Source organism: Tribolium madens, unplaced genomic scaffold (assembly GCF_015345945.1).
Source record: "Tribolium madens isolate multiple individuals breed KSU strain unplaced genomic scaffold, Tmad_KSU_1.1 Scaffold_11;HRSCAF=98;Tcas5.2_LG3b, whole genome shotgun sequence".
In the NCBI taxonomy this organism is placed as follows: domain Eukaryota; kingdom Metazoa; phylum Arthropoda; class Insecta; order Coleoptera; family Tenebrionidae; genus Tribolium; species Tribolium madens.
In genome coordinates this window covers 2404088-2419500 of record NW_025400975.1, presented here as the reverse complement: position 1 = coordinate 2419500, position 15413 = coordinate 2404088, and positions in this window count along the sequence as shown.

The following is a 15413-nucleotide window of genomic DNA, read 5'->3' as shown; positions in this document are numbered from 1 at the left end:
ATTTGCCTCCAGAAAATAATAATTAATATAAATTAAAGTAATATAAAAAATGTGATCGTAATTTCAGAACGAAATTTTGTTTTGTTTTTGAGTTATGCGATTTTTTTTGTCAAAATTGCAATTTATGTGAAAAATTTTTTTTGAAAAAATTGAAAATAAAGCAGATAGTTGTAATCCTTAGAGTATAGCTTTTATGAGAAAAATGATTTTATAGTGGGTTGCCATTTCGAAAAATTTTATTCTTGTTAAATCATCACATTTTTATAGTACTTTAGCACTCATCAATTAGTTTTTTCAAAAAATAAATAGCTTAAGCAAAAAATGTTTGGTTCCATACTTTTTATTCACCTGGTATGTATACTATACTATAACATTTAGACAGAGTTTGTAGTTTAACCTACGTTTTTTTTTCTGTTTGTAAAAAGCAATAAAACAGATTTTAAAAAATAAACATGTACTGTCTATAAAACTAGGAGTTTAATTTTAATTTTCTTTTTAATAATCCTCGTAAAAGAGAATTCACAAACACCTGTGTGTTTGCATGTAAAAATTTACGTTGTTTCGCCGGCTATAAGGAAACGATAACGAAGTTCGCTTGTGACGACGAAGGTGGTAACTAAGGAGGAAATGGCTTAGTATTGGGCAACTCCTGTATTCGCGAACGGTTCTTTGTACTCTTCGCGTGGGTGGTTCTATTCTAAGAAAGTTCAGGCTTGCTGGTCGTACATCAGCTGATCCTTCACGCAATACGCTCATCACCTACCTCTCTGATCTCTTAAAATGTTAAGTGCACAAACTCCGTTTATTTACCGCCAATGCTGCTGAAATGTTTACGCTTTTCGCAAAAGAAATGAAATTTTTCTTTGTTTGGCTTCCGACTGTTATTTCAGTAAAGGAATGTTATGAAAAATTTGCAAACATGTGTGCAGATTATCCATTAATTGGCTTGACTTTGTGCCCAAGTGTTGCTTAATTTAACCCATAAATATTTTCTATGGCCAATTAAGCTAATTAAACTTTGTGTTTATTGTTATCTTAGTGGTTTACAGATCAACGTCGTTACTTTTTATCAAAAAGTGAGTTCTCCTCAAACAAATACGGAAATGAACGTTTCTAGTCGTTTTAGTTTGGAGTTTTTAATTTTGGTTGCGAGAAAAATATTAATTGATTTTCTTTGTTTGAAAAGTTACTGTTGTATTCAGTTTTCGTTTCAGTTCCGTGGAAAAGAGTGTTTATTGATTTTTCAGCTGGCATTTTCTTCAACACTCTACAAATACAAAATAGAAGCATTGATTTCCTATGTGAATAAAGAGCGTCAAAATATCCATTTCTATCACAATTTTCATGTCCTGTAATAACAAAAAAAAGTTTTTGTCGGTTTTGTAGCACAAGTTTATGAAATTAATGGCACTTGTGTAATTTATCCTTCAAGTCAAGTTTACTTTAAAATTGCATCTCCTTTTCACTAGTAAACACGAAAGAAAAAACTCTATCAATAACAAAGTTGTACAATTTCTATCAAGAACTTTTCTAATTTAGAAGTTTTATAGTTTAATCTTGCATTTTTTCAAGTTTTGAATAAAGACACCAGCAACAGGATAAGAATTATGCTTATAAAGTAAATGAACTTTTAGTTACATTAAACAACAAACATTTTTACCAGTTATGTAATAAGTACGAGTTAGAATGATTAAAGTTTCGCTTACAAAGCCAACATCGTTTTAATGTTGAAACAAGTTTTGACGAAACATTGCAACGTAACATTTTTCATCAACTCAATCGATTAAATAGGAAAAAGACTTTTTATTTTAATTTTTGATTGATTTTAATACCATGTGTTCTATTAAATTCCTGATCTATAGGTCCTGAGTGTTTGAAATGAAGTTGGCAATACTGGATAATACTTGATTTTATCGAAAATGGTATTGTGGGACACAGGATAAATAAAAGGAAGAATGTGCCATGCCTCCCGTGTTCAACAAACAAAAATTCTTCACCTGAAGATGATACAATAAAGTATCGAAAAGTCTCGACGAATTTAATATTTTTATTTATCCTGTGTCCTACTCCTACAATACCATTTTCGACGAAACCAAGTATCAGCATTTTAAGGACAAGTATAACAAAATGGAGAATACTGGATAATGTAGAGACAGAAGACATGAAAATTTCTGTTTAATAAATCTTCTCTAGACAATGTATAATACAACTTTGTTGATCTAATTTGAGTCACTTTTTTTATTAAAAATTTAATTGAACGCATGAAGTGGTATAAATTATGGAGTGCTATTTGGTTTTAAAATACATATAGGTTTTATCTATTTTTGATGAATTTTTGTAATTCTGCTTTTAATTTTATTTTTTCTTCAGCGCTTAAAGTAGAAATTTATTTATTTAAGTATTTTTTCTTTAATTTTAATTGACTCTTGAGATAAATACAATAATTATAAGGTGTTTCTGCTCGTATGAAAAAAGTAAATACACAACAGTTTTGGAAGAAAATATAGTTTACAACTATACATATATACAGAGTCGTTAAAAAGTATGGATACAGCTAAATATTTTCAGAACGGTTTACCAGAACACTTTGAAATTTGGGAAAGAGTTAAAAAGGTTTAAATTCTATCATCTGAGTTTTTTTTTAATTTGCTACCATTATTTATTTTTAAAATACAAAGCTAACTTAATTTTTTCAATGGCACTAAGTGTCAAATTTAATAATTTTTAACAGAGCATTTTTTTCTGAATTCACTGATGTAACATATGTCCACCTTTATTTTATTAAAAGGTAAAAAAAAATAAAAATTCAAAAATGTAATTCTGGAAAAGTAAAACTAAGTTTTGAAAATGTCATTATTAGCGATCTATCACTTGCATATTAGCCAAAAATTAAACTTGTGTGCAATAATTAGTTTAACGATGGTACATTAAAGTGAAACTGAACTTATAGAAAATTTTAAGTCAATGGAAATAATTTTGAACATCTTATGTTGCATAAAAATAATGTATTTTGTGTTTAAGCAGTTTTTAATTAAAATTTATTCTTTTTCAGTTAAAATAAATGTCATTTTAACAATTATCATTAACTTATACTTATTTTTTTTGTGAAAGTTCAGGCGTTAAAGAGCTAACGATAGATTACGACAACATTTCCAAAGCTAACAAAATTTTACATTTTACAAAATTTTATTAGTTCAATAATTCTTTTTAAAGTTTTGATGAAAATAAGGCATGGTATTGCATCACAGTACTCAGAAAAAATGCTCTTCTTAAAAATATTCAATTTCACCCTTCTTGCCATTCAAAAAAATCAAGTTAGCCCTGTATCCCCAAAGCAAATAGAAATAGAAGTTTTATAATTTTTTTTATTTTTTTATAATTTAAATACTTTTGAGAATATACCAGATTTCAATAAGTCTTGTTAAATAGTTTTTATAGTATTTAACTGTATCCATATTTTTTAGTTTTGTTTAATTTAATTATTTTGGTCGATCTGTAAGAACTAGGTGCAAATATTTTTATTATCTTGATAAATTGCTTGCTTTCTCTATTGAATTTTACCTTAAATCTCCTAAAACCTTTTCCTTGGCTCCTAATTTAAACTGATTATTACGTTAATAACTGTTACTAACTTCTGTTTAAAGCAAATTTACTTGTTAAGAAACTCGATTGCTTAAATAAATTTGTTTAAGTTTTTATGAACTACTTATTTTAAGGTGAAAGAAAATCTTAAGTTAAAATATTAATTAGGTAACGTATTTTGTATTATTTAGTACACTTGTTTTAAATAGTATATTGTTTATCAAGTGTTAATTGATAGTTTATATTTATTTACAAGTTAATCGACGACGAGCTGTTTAATGTTCAAAGTTTCTCAAGGAAACAAATTATTTTTATTAGCCACTACATTACACGAAAATACAAAATTATATAAATTACGAGACAAACTCATGCAATCTAATCCATAAATATAAAAATACGACTTAAAAATCTATAAAGGGGTTGAATATTAGCTTGCAAATCATTTCCCCCTGATATGACATTCCTCATCAAAACACGTAAGACTAGACTTGATTTATGTAAATTTTAATAGACGTTTTTTCATAAATTGGAAAATTTAGACGCAAAAGCAAGAATTTCAGTTTTGTCCTTCTAAGGCTCGAATTATATGCAAAATGCATATTTGTTATTAAGAGGTTTATCAACAAAATTGTAAGTTTTCTATGCATATCTAATGTTTTTTGATTAAAATAAACCAAATAAAAAAATGCATATTTTGCATATTTAGGCAACTTCGTGCATATTTTAGGAAATATTCCATATTTGTGCATATTTTCTTCAAATCACAAATTTCCGATAAAAAATTTCAGTTCAAATTAAAAATTGTACTGTTTAAGAAAAATGATTTGATTAGAAAATATTTTAAAGAGAAAACAACCGGTAGTTTGTAAGCCAGACTCAAAAAAATTAGTATCCTGCTGAGTGTTTCCGTTTTAAATTCGTTTGATAAGGTATCAAAACTAGCGTTTTTTTTTAATTATTTGTTTCCAAAAAATAAGGTATAAGGTAGTTTGATAAGATATCAAAACTAGCGTTTTTTTTAATTATTTGTTTCCAAAAAATAATAATTAATATTAATTAAAGTAATATAAAAAATATTCTTATTTTAAGAACAAAATTTTGCTTTGTTTTTGGGTTATTCAATTTTTGTTGTCAAAATTGCAATTTATAAGTATAAAAAAAAATAATTTAATATAAAGTAGATAGTAGATAGTAATCCTTTAGATCATCACCTTTATGAGAAAAATGTTTTATTGGGTAAGTTGCCATTTGCCATTGAAAACTACAGATTTCTTGGAAAAGCTTAATTACTAGGTTATTAAAATGGCTTGTCTGAGGCAAAACCGATTTATTTATTCTCTTTTTGGTTTTGCATATCGATACATATTTGGCATATATTGGAGCATATTTCTTAATATCTTGTGCATATTTTTGTGAAAACACGTGCATATATATGCGCATATTTTACGAATTTTTCGTGCATATAACCCGAGCCTTAGTCCTTACCAATGCTTATTATTTTAAAACTTTGTTTCTTTGAACTGTTTTTACGTAAACAAGAAAATTTCTTAGCATTGAATGATGAGTGTTTACACAAAAATTTTCTTCCATTAAAATTGCCCACAAATAAAATAAAATCAATAAAATATTAGCATATCTTGCATCCACTTAATGCGAGTGCGATAAAAGATATTGGTGGGTGTGGCACCCATCAAACATCATATTTATCCAAACTCCTCAACGTTTCTATTTATTCTTCACAATTCCATCCATTTTCCCGAGCTTTTAACTCCTTGCCAAAAATGCGTCACGGCACTCACCTCATCAGATAAGTGAACGAAATGATTAAAGTCTAATTTTAATTGAACTAATGGAGTAATAGTACAAAGCTGTAAACACCGTGAAAATTGAGGATATTGAAGTGGAGTTTCCAGCGAAATTACTCTTCTTGATGGTGCTTTGTTCGTGTTAATTGATTACAATAGTACATGTGTGAGTCCTGCTGGAAAAAATCGGTCATACAGTGCCGCTTGGGGCCTCTCATCGATCCAATTTGAAGCCGAAATGGCCCTACTTTTAAATATTTTATGAAAATAGTATTTGTAGAAGTTTCTTATACCGGAGGGCGGTACCCACACGGTTGCTATGTGTTGCTCCGGATCGAACGGCGTTCGTTCAACTTCGGCGAGCTTTCGTGAGAGCTTTGGGTTCGGCCAGTAGATGCACATCAGCCGACTTGATAGACTGATTCAAGTGATATGTACTATTGTGTTTGGTGGCATTGTACATAATCTACACAAAAACACAATCGCAGGAAAAGCTCGACCAACATTCGAGCTTTCGTAACGAAAAATCACCCGAGCTTTTGTCATTTATCTATAACCTGCTGGCTATTCTAAAATTCCTGATGAGTGAAAGTGAATCGTTTAAGTGTTGTTGTGATGATTTTTAAATGACCGGTGAATTTACGTGGGATGGCCACAATGACTGTGCAATAATCCCTTTTATGAATGAGGGGATTCATAAACGAGGACACCACAAGTCGTGTCAAATTCATTTTAATTCGCCAATATTGTAGATTTTCTCGTAAATAGGATGGAGTACGACCAGGATCAAGGTTGCACAGCGAGTTGGCCGGATGCTGCTCACCAGGTCAGTCCATTTGTAAAAAGCTCAATCGTCCTTTTTATTCGAGGAAATAACTCGAAAATCTCATTTTACGCAGTTTACTTACTACGAATTTATAGTGCGTCATAAAAATCGATCTCGATTAATAAACAAACGATTTTAATATTAATTACAAAATCGTTGGCCATTCATTCATATGATTCTTATCTGAGTGAATGATGAATGCAACTGCCACCACGTTCGGTGGAATGAAAGATCATTAGAGATTGTTGCTAAGTTGTGCACAAAAGGACTTTTGATTCTAGAATAATAAGCAAACGCTTTTGTGTAAACTGCAACGCTGCATTTTCTTATTCTAATTGTAGGTGTTAATTATGTTGTTGACGTTTACATTTGCATTTAAATCTGCGTTTGTATAACAAGTAGAATGATCTACTGCCACTTATAAATGTTGTTAAAGAACGTAGTTATTTGTTGATTTAATTTTTTTATTTTACTACAGTTAAAACCCAACAAAAACAAGCTTTATTTTGATAAAAATTTAGTGAGTAAAAATTTAACAAATAAACTTCGAATATTTGCCCTATTCCTGCGATTTTTTACACACTTTTGTACAAAGTGTTTTAAAATGAAAATATGCTTGATCAAGTTTTTTTTTTAAACACCTTACAGGTTATAAAGAGGTTGTGTATGTGTAATTTAATGATATTTAATGATTTAATAAAAACAGATTTTCTGCGAAAGAATCTTTTTATCACATTTGTGTCAAATGTGGGTTATTCTTTTACAAAACGGTTACCTATTGTATGAAACATTTGAAAAGACTGTAAACACAATTTAACACAGCGTGTAAATTTTTATAATTATCATAGTTACTTTATGGAGCTTATTACCAGCAGCTGAAAGGTAATCAATAAATGACTGGGAAGTCTATGAGTGTTATGTTTCTACGAAATTGTGAATAAATCCTTTGTGTTAACAAATAGGGAAAATATAATTACAATATTAATAAGATGGATATTTACGATATTTGATTAAAATTGTTATCAGTTATCTGTGCGAGCTGTTCCAATGTGGTGTTGATATGATTCAATATTTTATTGATTTGAAATTTATCTCTATCAATTCAAATGGGAAAAGTTCTTTAAAATAAAAGAGTTTTTGCCATATGAGCACACTCGTTTTAAATGAAAATTTGTTTTTGATGTTCAGTTCTCTTTGTTCTTTTATATCGATTCTTATTGTTTTCTAAAACACAGGAGTGGAGGGATATTATGAAAGTATTTATTTTGTAGTGTATATGATATTTATTGTTATCAAAATAATATTTAGAAATAAAATAAATAAAATCACACAGATTTTGATTAAAACAAAGAAACAGTAGAATTTCGAACAATTAAATCACTCAAACTGTTTAGAAGCACATTTGAAAACAAAACGGCAAAAAGAGACTTTTCCATTGTAACTGTTATTATAGTTTTGGGAATTACGCTAACCCTCATATTCTCAAATAAGAGAATGCTTGTATCAAAACAGACCGAAGCATTATTAAGGGACGTTGACTTTTAGTTGTTTTCCTGAGAAGTTTTATGGATGATCAATAAGTATCTGAATGTATTTTTCGTTGTGTTTTGTTTGATTTTACACACTCCATTACAGTTTAATCAAATTATAGCCAACGACGTCGATTTAATTCATTTTTGTTCAATTAATAAATTTCATTTCAGGTATGCACCCATTTATTCCATTCATTGCTCGTTACATGTTTTATTGATTATTACACAATAAAACATGCTTTTCATAACCTTCTTTATGGCGGGTTCTCTTTACATTCGAGTATAAAGCAAGACGAAAGGTCATTTTGAACAGCTGTCGAGGCTTATTTATTACCTTGACAAAATTGAAGGGATTTTTACACTTTCGGCCATTTGCGACCTATCAGTAAGGTATACAGGATGCGCCGGAACTCGCGCCCCAGAGAAAAATACCATGAAAGGTAAGATACCAGGAACAAGGAAAAAAAATGTTAAAAAAAATTCTACCTATAAAAATTTCGAAGTTATGGGTTATGAAATTTTACACTTTGCCTCTATTTATTTCTGTTGGAAAAATAATTTCACAAGTGTTTTTGCTACAACCTATTAGAAGAGGAAACAACTAACTAAATTGTAACTCTGTTTAATGTTACTTGTGGCTTTATTTGACAAAAATAGACATAAAAAAATGTCAAATCTCAAAAAATAACATTTTTTTCATGTTCTTGGTATCTTATCTTACATGAAATTTTTCTCTGGGGCACGAGTTTTGGCGCATCCTGTATAGTAACACTCACATGAAATAAATAAAAGATTATCACAAATATTACTTAATGCAAGAAAATACACATTTTTTTAATATTTGCTACAAAGTGTTTCCTCGTTACTGAAGCTACTTTAATTTCATGGATGAGTAGAATTTTTACCTTATTCACTAGTGGATAAAGTAATTAAAATATTTCTTACGATGTTTGTACATATTTTCATAAAAATTATCTCAACCTTCAAATCTTATAGTTACAAAAAAAAATACTGTATTTATCATTTCATTTAAAATTATTGCTTAAATTGCAATAGCAATAAATTGACAGTAAGAAGAGCAATTTTTCAAAGGATTACATTGTTGGGTTTCGCGAGTGTCATACATATTCATAAAATTTGAAAGAGGAATAGAGCTTTTCAAGCCACAGGTCAATAAAAGAGCGAAATGAAAAAATTCAGATCCATTTAATAGCTTTCGAGGAACAATTCACTTGACGGATCTCGGATCTCGATTCAGTGATGCGCAATAAATTAGACTCGTTTTGCATATTTCTGTCTCGGCGAGACTATTATTGTGTGAAAGACTGTAAGCTTTTTTTATACAGGATGTTCACAAATCACTCTCTTTATACAGGGTGCGTCAGAACTCGCGCACATGGAAAAAATGTTAAAAAATATTATCTATAAAAATTTCGAAGTTATGAGGGTTTAAAGTTTGCACTTTGACTCTATTTATTTCCTGTTGGAAAAATAATTTTCCAAGTTTTTTTGCTATAGGCTACTAAAAGAGGAAACAAGGAAACTGTTTCCTAAATTGTAACTCTGTTCAATGTTATTTGTGGCTTTTATTGGCAAAATTTTTGTCCCTTTACTAAATAATTGTAAAAACACATTACAAGATCATCAGTATCATTACATAGATATAAAAAAATGACAAATGTCAAAAAATAAATGTCAAAATTTTTTGGCAGATAGAATTTTTTAAACATTTTTTTCATGTTCCTGGTATCTTACCCTACTTGAAAATTTTCTCTGGGGCGCGAGTTCTGGCGCACCCTGTATGTGTATGGGTTAAGTAAATAGCGCAGTAGCTGAGATTTTTTAGTTGGCTACTTGTGTGGTTGTTTTTAATATTCCCTGAGTTGTATATTCCGTTTTAAAAATAAAACAAAATTGGATTATTTTATCATTTCAATGCAACACAATTAGATTTGACCTAATAAAGTTTTACTTTGTGCTGAATTGTTGATTTCATGATTGCTTTCTCATTTTTGTAACCCATAGTTAGGTTTATTTCAAAGCTGTTCATGCCGTTTTATTAATTTTTTATAGCGGCATAAAGTTTATTCTGCGTCTTTTTATGTCTACAGTTTTGATATTCAAGTAGTGATAACAAAAAGTTTTTGGACGAAAGATAAAAGTTTAGCAATTTTCTTGGAGACATGCTTATTCTAGTTAGCATTACACATTTGTTGCCTACTAATTAAAAAAATAATATGTATGTAATTTAAGAGTTTCCACAAATTTGTGCAATGGTAAAATCGTGGAACGAATAAACTCATAAACTATAAGTATAATAATTTGTATTAAATACTCAAATGATCAAATTTTATGACTAAACTCTCCAATAATTTTTGATCAAAAATAATTATGTAAATGACACTTTCTTTGGAATGGAGTTTATTTGATAAAGATGTGCAGATGAGACATTTTCAATTACTGTAATTGCCATTCCCTACCCCACCTACACTGTTTTAAATGAGGTGAGATACATTTTATCATTGCAAGATCCAGACTTTGTTTAGTTTCGAACAATATATTAAAATATAATTATTTTTCAATTTTTGCTAAATAATGCAATTAAATTTGCGATTTAAGTCAAGTCTGATATCTTCTGTATATGTTCTATTCAGTGTTGCCAATTTAATTTCAGAATCAGAGGCCATCCTGATAGCTAATTCTGTTAACCAATAATAAAGTTACCGTAAAAATGAGGTTTGCACAGGACGGATTAATAGCTGTGCTAACAAAGAAACACTCTGTATAACTTTTTATTAAAATAAGAGCTTTTTAGTAATGAAAAAAATTGCGTTTCTGGTTCAGTTTGGTTCAGGTTTTCAATTTTTTACATGGAATAAAGTTATTACGAGTAGAGGTAGTTAATCAATGTCACAATTTTTGATCAATAATATATTCGTCATTGCTTGTTTTCAAACATTGTGCTAATTGGGTAAAATTTGTCCTAAATTGAAAAATTTGACCTAGCTTTGTATTGGGCGCATCGGGGATGCTGTCGACCTTTGACCTTTCCGCTTATTCGTTCTCGCATCTTCATAACGTTCAACCTATATTTTCTCTACCTTGCACGCTATTCATTTGTGAAGTGAAACAGAGTCAACAGAGACATTCGCAAATTGGAAATGAACGTAAAACGGATAAATGTTACATGGTTAATCGAGTTGGAAATGCGATTAACATTTTGTACAAATGGAATTTAATCTGATCATTTATTATCCAAGCGAAACGTGGAGTATTTTCAATATTCTGATGTAATACAACAATTGTATGGACCGGAAAATGTCATGGATTTCATAATCCACATGTCTGGTTTCGTTTCAGGAAGTGTGGAAAAAGGGCTGATTATTCTCCTCCCAAATGGTTTACTTTTAATTGCAAATATCTCTATTTATTAACACAGACAGATTTTTGAAATTTGTTTTCATAATTAAATCAGTTTGTTAGAAGAAGCAAGAAAATATGTCAATTGAACAAAAAGAAGAAAAGCAAGTAATGTTCTTAATTAGTTCTTGAATTTTGATTATCCGGGAGTTTTTTGCTTTATTATTTAGTTGCCTTTGTCGAGTAAAGTATTATGGTTTTAATATTCCAAATCCCTACTCCAATTTTTTTGAAATGGCAATCTACATATTTTTTTAGACACTTCTTTAAAACTCAAAACTGGTACGTCTATAATAATAATGAAATCAGCATCTTGCGACTTCATTCTAATAATTATCCCGTATTCATAAAGAAAAATATCGCAAAATTCTAATTTGATCACATTTTGTTACTATAAAGCTTTGATTAATACACACATACAATTATCCAATTTGATCCCCATATTACATTTTATTTTGTATTATTTAATACTCAACTAATAGTTAAATGAAAATAAAATTTGCAATAAAATTTATTTGTTTATTTTGTGTTTAAATGTGTATTTATTTTTAAATAATAATAAATTAATGCCTGTTAGTAAACTTCAAAAATGTGTTAAAAAAATAAATTAAAAAAGTGAGGGATTTATGTCGATAACTTTTAAAATTTTTCGAGAAAATTCAACAATTTTAAATGAAAACTTTAATCATTATACTCTTGTCTGTTGTGTGCAGCGAAGTAGAAAACAACAGTAATTAATTAATTAAATAAAACAGAAATTACTAAATTTAAATTACTACACAATTAACTACACCAGTGTTTCCAAGAACGAATAATGCAACCCTTTAAGAATACAAGCATAATTAGTTTCTTAGGAGTATTTTATAAGAGTACTTAAAAAGCAAAAAAAATACCACCCTAACAAAAAGTAAGATTTTTACTTAAATTAATAAAAATATACATACAGAATGCGCCAGAACTCGCGCCCCAGAGAAAAATTTCAAGTAAGATAAGATACCAGGAACAATCTGTCAAAAAAATTTGACATTTATTTTTGACATTTTGTTATGTCTATTTAATGGTACTGATGATCTTGTATATGTTTTTTTTACAATTATTTAATAAAGGTACAAAAATTTTGCCAATAGAAGCCACAGTTGTAAACAGAGTTACAATTAAGGATACAGCTTACTTGTTTCCTCTTCTAATAGCCTGTAGCAAAAAAACTTGGAAAATTATTTCTGTAACAGAAATAAATAGAGTCAAAGTGCAAACTTTAAACTCTCATAACTTCGAAATTTTTTTAACATTTTTTTCATGTTTCTGGTATCTTCCCTTATATGTCATTTTTCTCTGGGGCGCAAGTTTTGGCGCAGCCTGTATGTAATCTATCAGAGAAAAAAATATACCTCTCTCATATAAACGGAAAAATATGCGGTTAGATTTAATGGCAAAATTGAGATATCAAGAGAAATTGTTAGTTTTGAAGTTTTTCTCGCCAGATCGTAGAAAAATTATATGTATTACTCTGAGGAAAGTGTCTTTTTCGTCTTATGGTGGTAACTTCTACCTGTGGAAGGAAAAGATATATATTTTTTCTTTTTTGTAATGCAAATAACTATTATTTTCTATTTTTTTGAAACATGAAAAAGTAGAATTGATATCTTAGCCCGGCGCATCCACCAAAATTTAGCCGGTTTATAGTCATTGAGTCTCTGATACATCAAATCTGAAAATAAATGAATTTCTGGTGTTTATAGTTAAAACTTGTACTGCTGCGAAACTAATTCCAGTGACGTACTTAAAAGTTTTATCGTTGTAACATTTTTTTAACTACGACATTAAGGTTGTAGTCACGTCTTACAATTTATTTTAGCTTCTGTAAATTGCATAGAAGCAACAATTTCAGGAAGAAAGCTCTGAAACTTTATCGATTTTAGATAAGTTGCGGAAAATGGAAGTCAAATCTCGGTACGTGATACGTGATCCAATTTAAATAACAGCTTATTACTGCTGTAATTGAAATTTCATTAAATAACGTATACACATATTTATTTAGGTCAATTATTTGGTTGAGAAAGCAAACCAAGTTTAATCCAAATTTTAAATTAGTATTCGTGCATTATGTTGCTTCATTTTTTCCGGGCATAAATTTTGAAACATGTTTCAAAGATAAATGGTCACATTTTAATTGTACTTTAGGCTACACTAATTATTACTTTCCTCATCCTATAAGGAGAGTATTGTAATCGGCTGAAATTTGACCTACCCAGATTTTTACATTTCTGGACGAATTATAGCTTTAAGACACCAAGCTTCAAGCACGAAACAATTGGTAAAAATCGGTTGCACCGTTCGGCCGCAAAGACCAAAAGTGGCCGTAAAGAAGATACAATAAATTCATGCTGATACAAATTATTTAGAATCATGAAATATACTTTATTAAACAGTAAAAAAACGGCGATAACTACGATCTATTTCGCGTGTAATCCGCCAGGTGGCACTAACGCAAGTTAGGTTTGCTAGTCGGATTTCCAACACTAAATTATTGTTGTTTTTCAAATAAGGATAAGGATAAGGATAAGGATAAGGATAAGGAAAGTCGTGTGATGTTCACACCATTTTTTTTTTGGTAAAATGGTTAGTTTACGAAAAAGACGCGGGCGCCAGAGTTAAGGGGGGGACCAGACTGGTAACAAAATTTAATTAAAAAAAACATTTTGAATTTTGCAGTGAACAAAAAAAAACTGCAAGAGAAATACAACCAAACAAAAAAAACAAAACGTTATGTGAAAAAACTAGTCATGTGGCCGTTTCCTGTTATAGAGATTAGAGTTCGAACACTGTAAGATGTACCGTGAGCCATTCAAACGGCTTGTTGGATTTAAATGACTCAAGATGTTCGAATTCTAATAAAGGTATTGCGCCGCCAAGTTCACTGAATCTGGTCTTCTGAATAAAACAAATTTTATATATTTAGTTTTCTAGAACTTTTGGGTTAAAAAAATACACATACTAGATCGCATCCAATTTCCTATTTCTTTTCATTAGTTTGCTTTCGTACTTAGTGGATTTGTGCTTAGTGGTAGTCAAAAATTTGTTTTCAAATTAGTGATTTTTGTGGAAGTATTACAATTAAACAATTATCTTGGTACCATTTTTTAAAATTTTTAATCCTATTTAAATCACACGTTTAGGTAAAAGCTTCGTAAACGTAATGATTGAAGCAAACAAAATTACTGACGAACTTAATGTAGAACCAAATTTTCCGCTGATGCAAACTGTACGCCCAAAAGGCAAGCCAAAAGTCTTTGATTACGAACATCAAGACGAAGTTGTGCTAGATGCAAAAAATAGTTTCAAAACTAACTTTTCTACAGGATTTTGAATCAAGTTTTGTCTTCTTTAAATAATAGATTTGAAAAACTAAATACTAAAAATAAATAATGATACATTTGGATCTATTGACAATATGTTTAATTCTTCGGAAGAAGAATTATTAAAAAAATTCAAAGACTTTTAAAGCTTTAAAAATACATTTCATCGAACAAACTATGCAAGAACCTTAAAACATTTTACAATGTCTTTTTGAAAATTTAATTTCTACTTTTCCTAATACAGCAATTATACATTAAAATTTTTACTTTCCTTGACAGTTTCAGTTTTATCTGGCGAAAGAGCTTTGCTAAATTAAAAATTATTTAAGATTCACCATGGTTCAGTCTAGTTTACGCAACTTATCTATTATTTGCAATTGAACAAGAGCTGTTAGATAATTTAGAAAAAAAGGATCTGGTTACAGAGTTTGCAAGTATGAAAGTGAGGAAAATACAATTTCTTTAAGGATTTATAGTTTCTATGATGTTATGTTTTATTTTCTTATTTGCGTTTTTATAATCACAAGTTTAATTAATTTTGATTAAATATTTTTTTTGTTATTTAGTTTTATTTATTAGCACTTATATATTTTTAGGTATCATACCTATGTAATAAAATAAATGTACCCATATTTTCTTAACAAATTAACAAATGTGCACGCGGGCGTCAAAACCTCTAGCGGCGGCCCTGGTGTAACTTTATGTGAGGAACGCTCGAAATTTGCATTACCATTGTTATCTGTATTTTTGGCACTTGCAGGAATCCTTCCGGATGAGTAATGCATAAAGTATGACGTTTATTTTCTTTTCAGATCAGAATGAGCCAGCGCAAGGGAGTTGACGACAGTGGCGGATGAGGACGCGTCAGCACGGCTAGCACCGCGACCCCCAG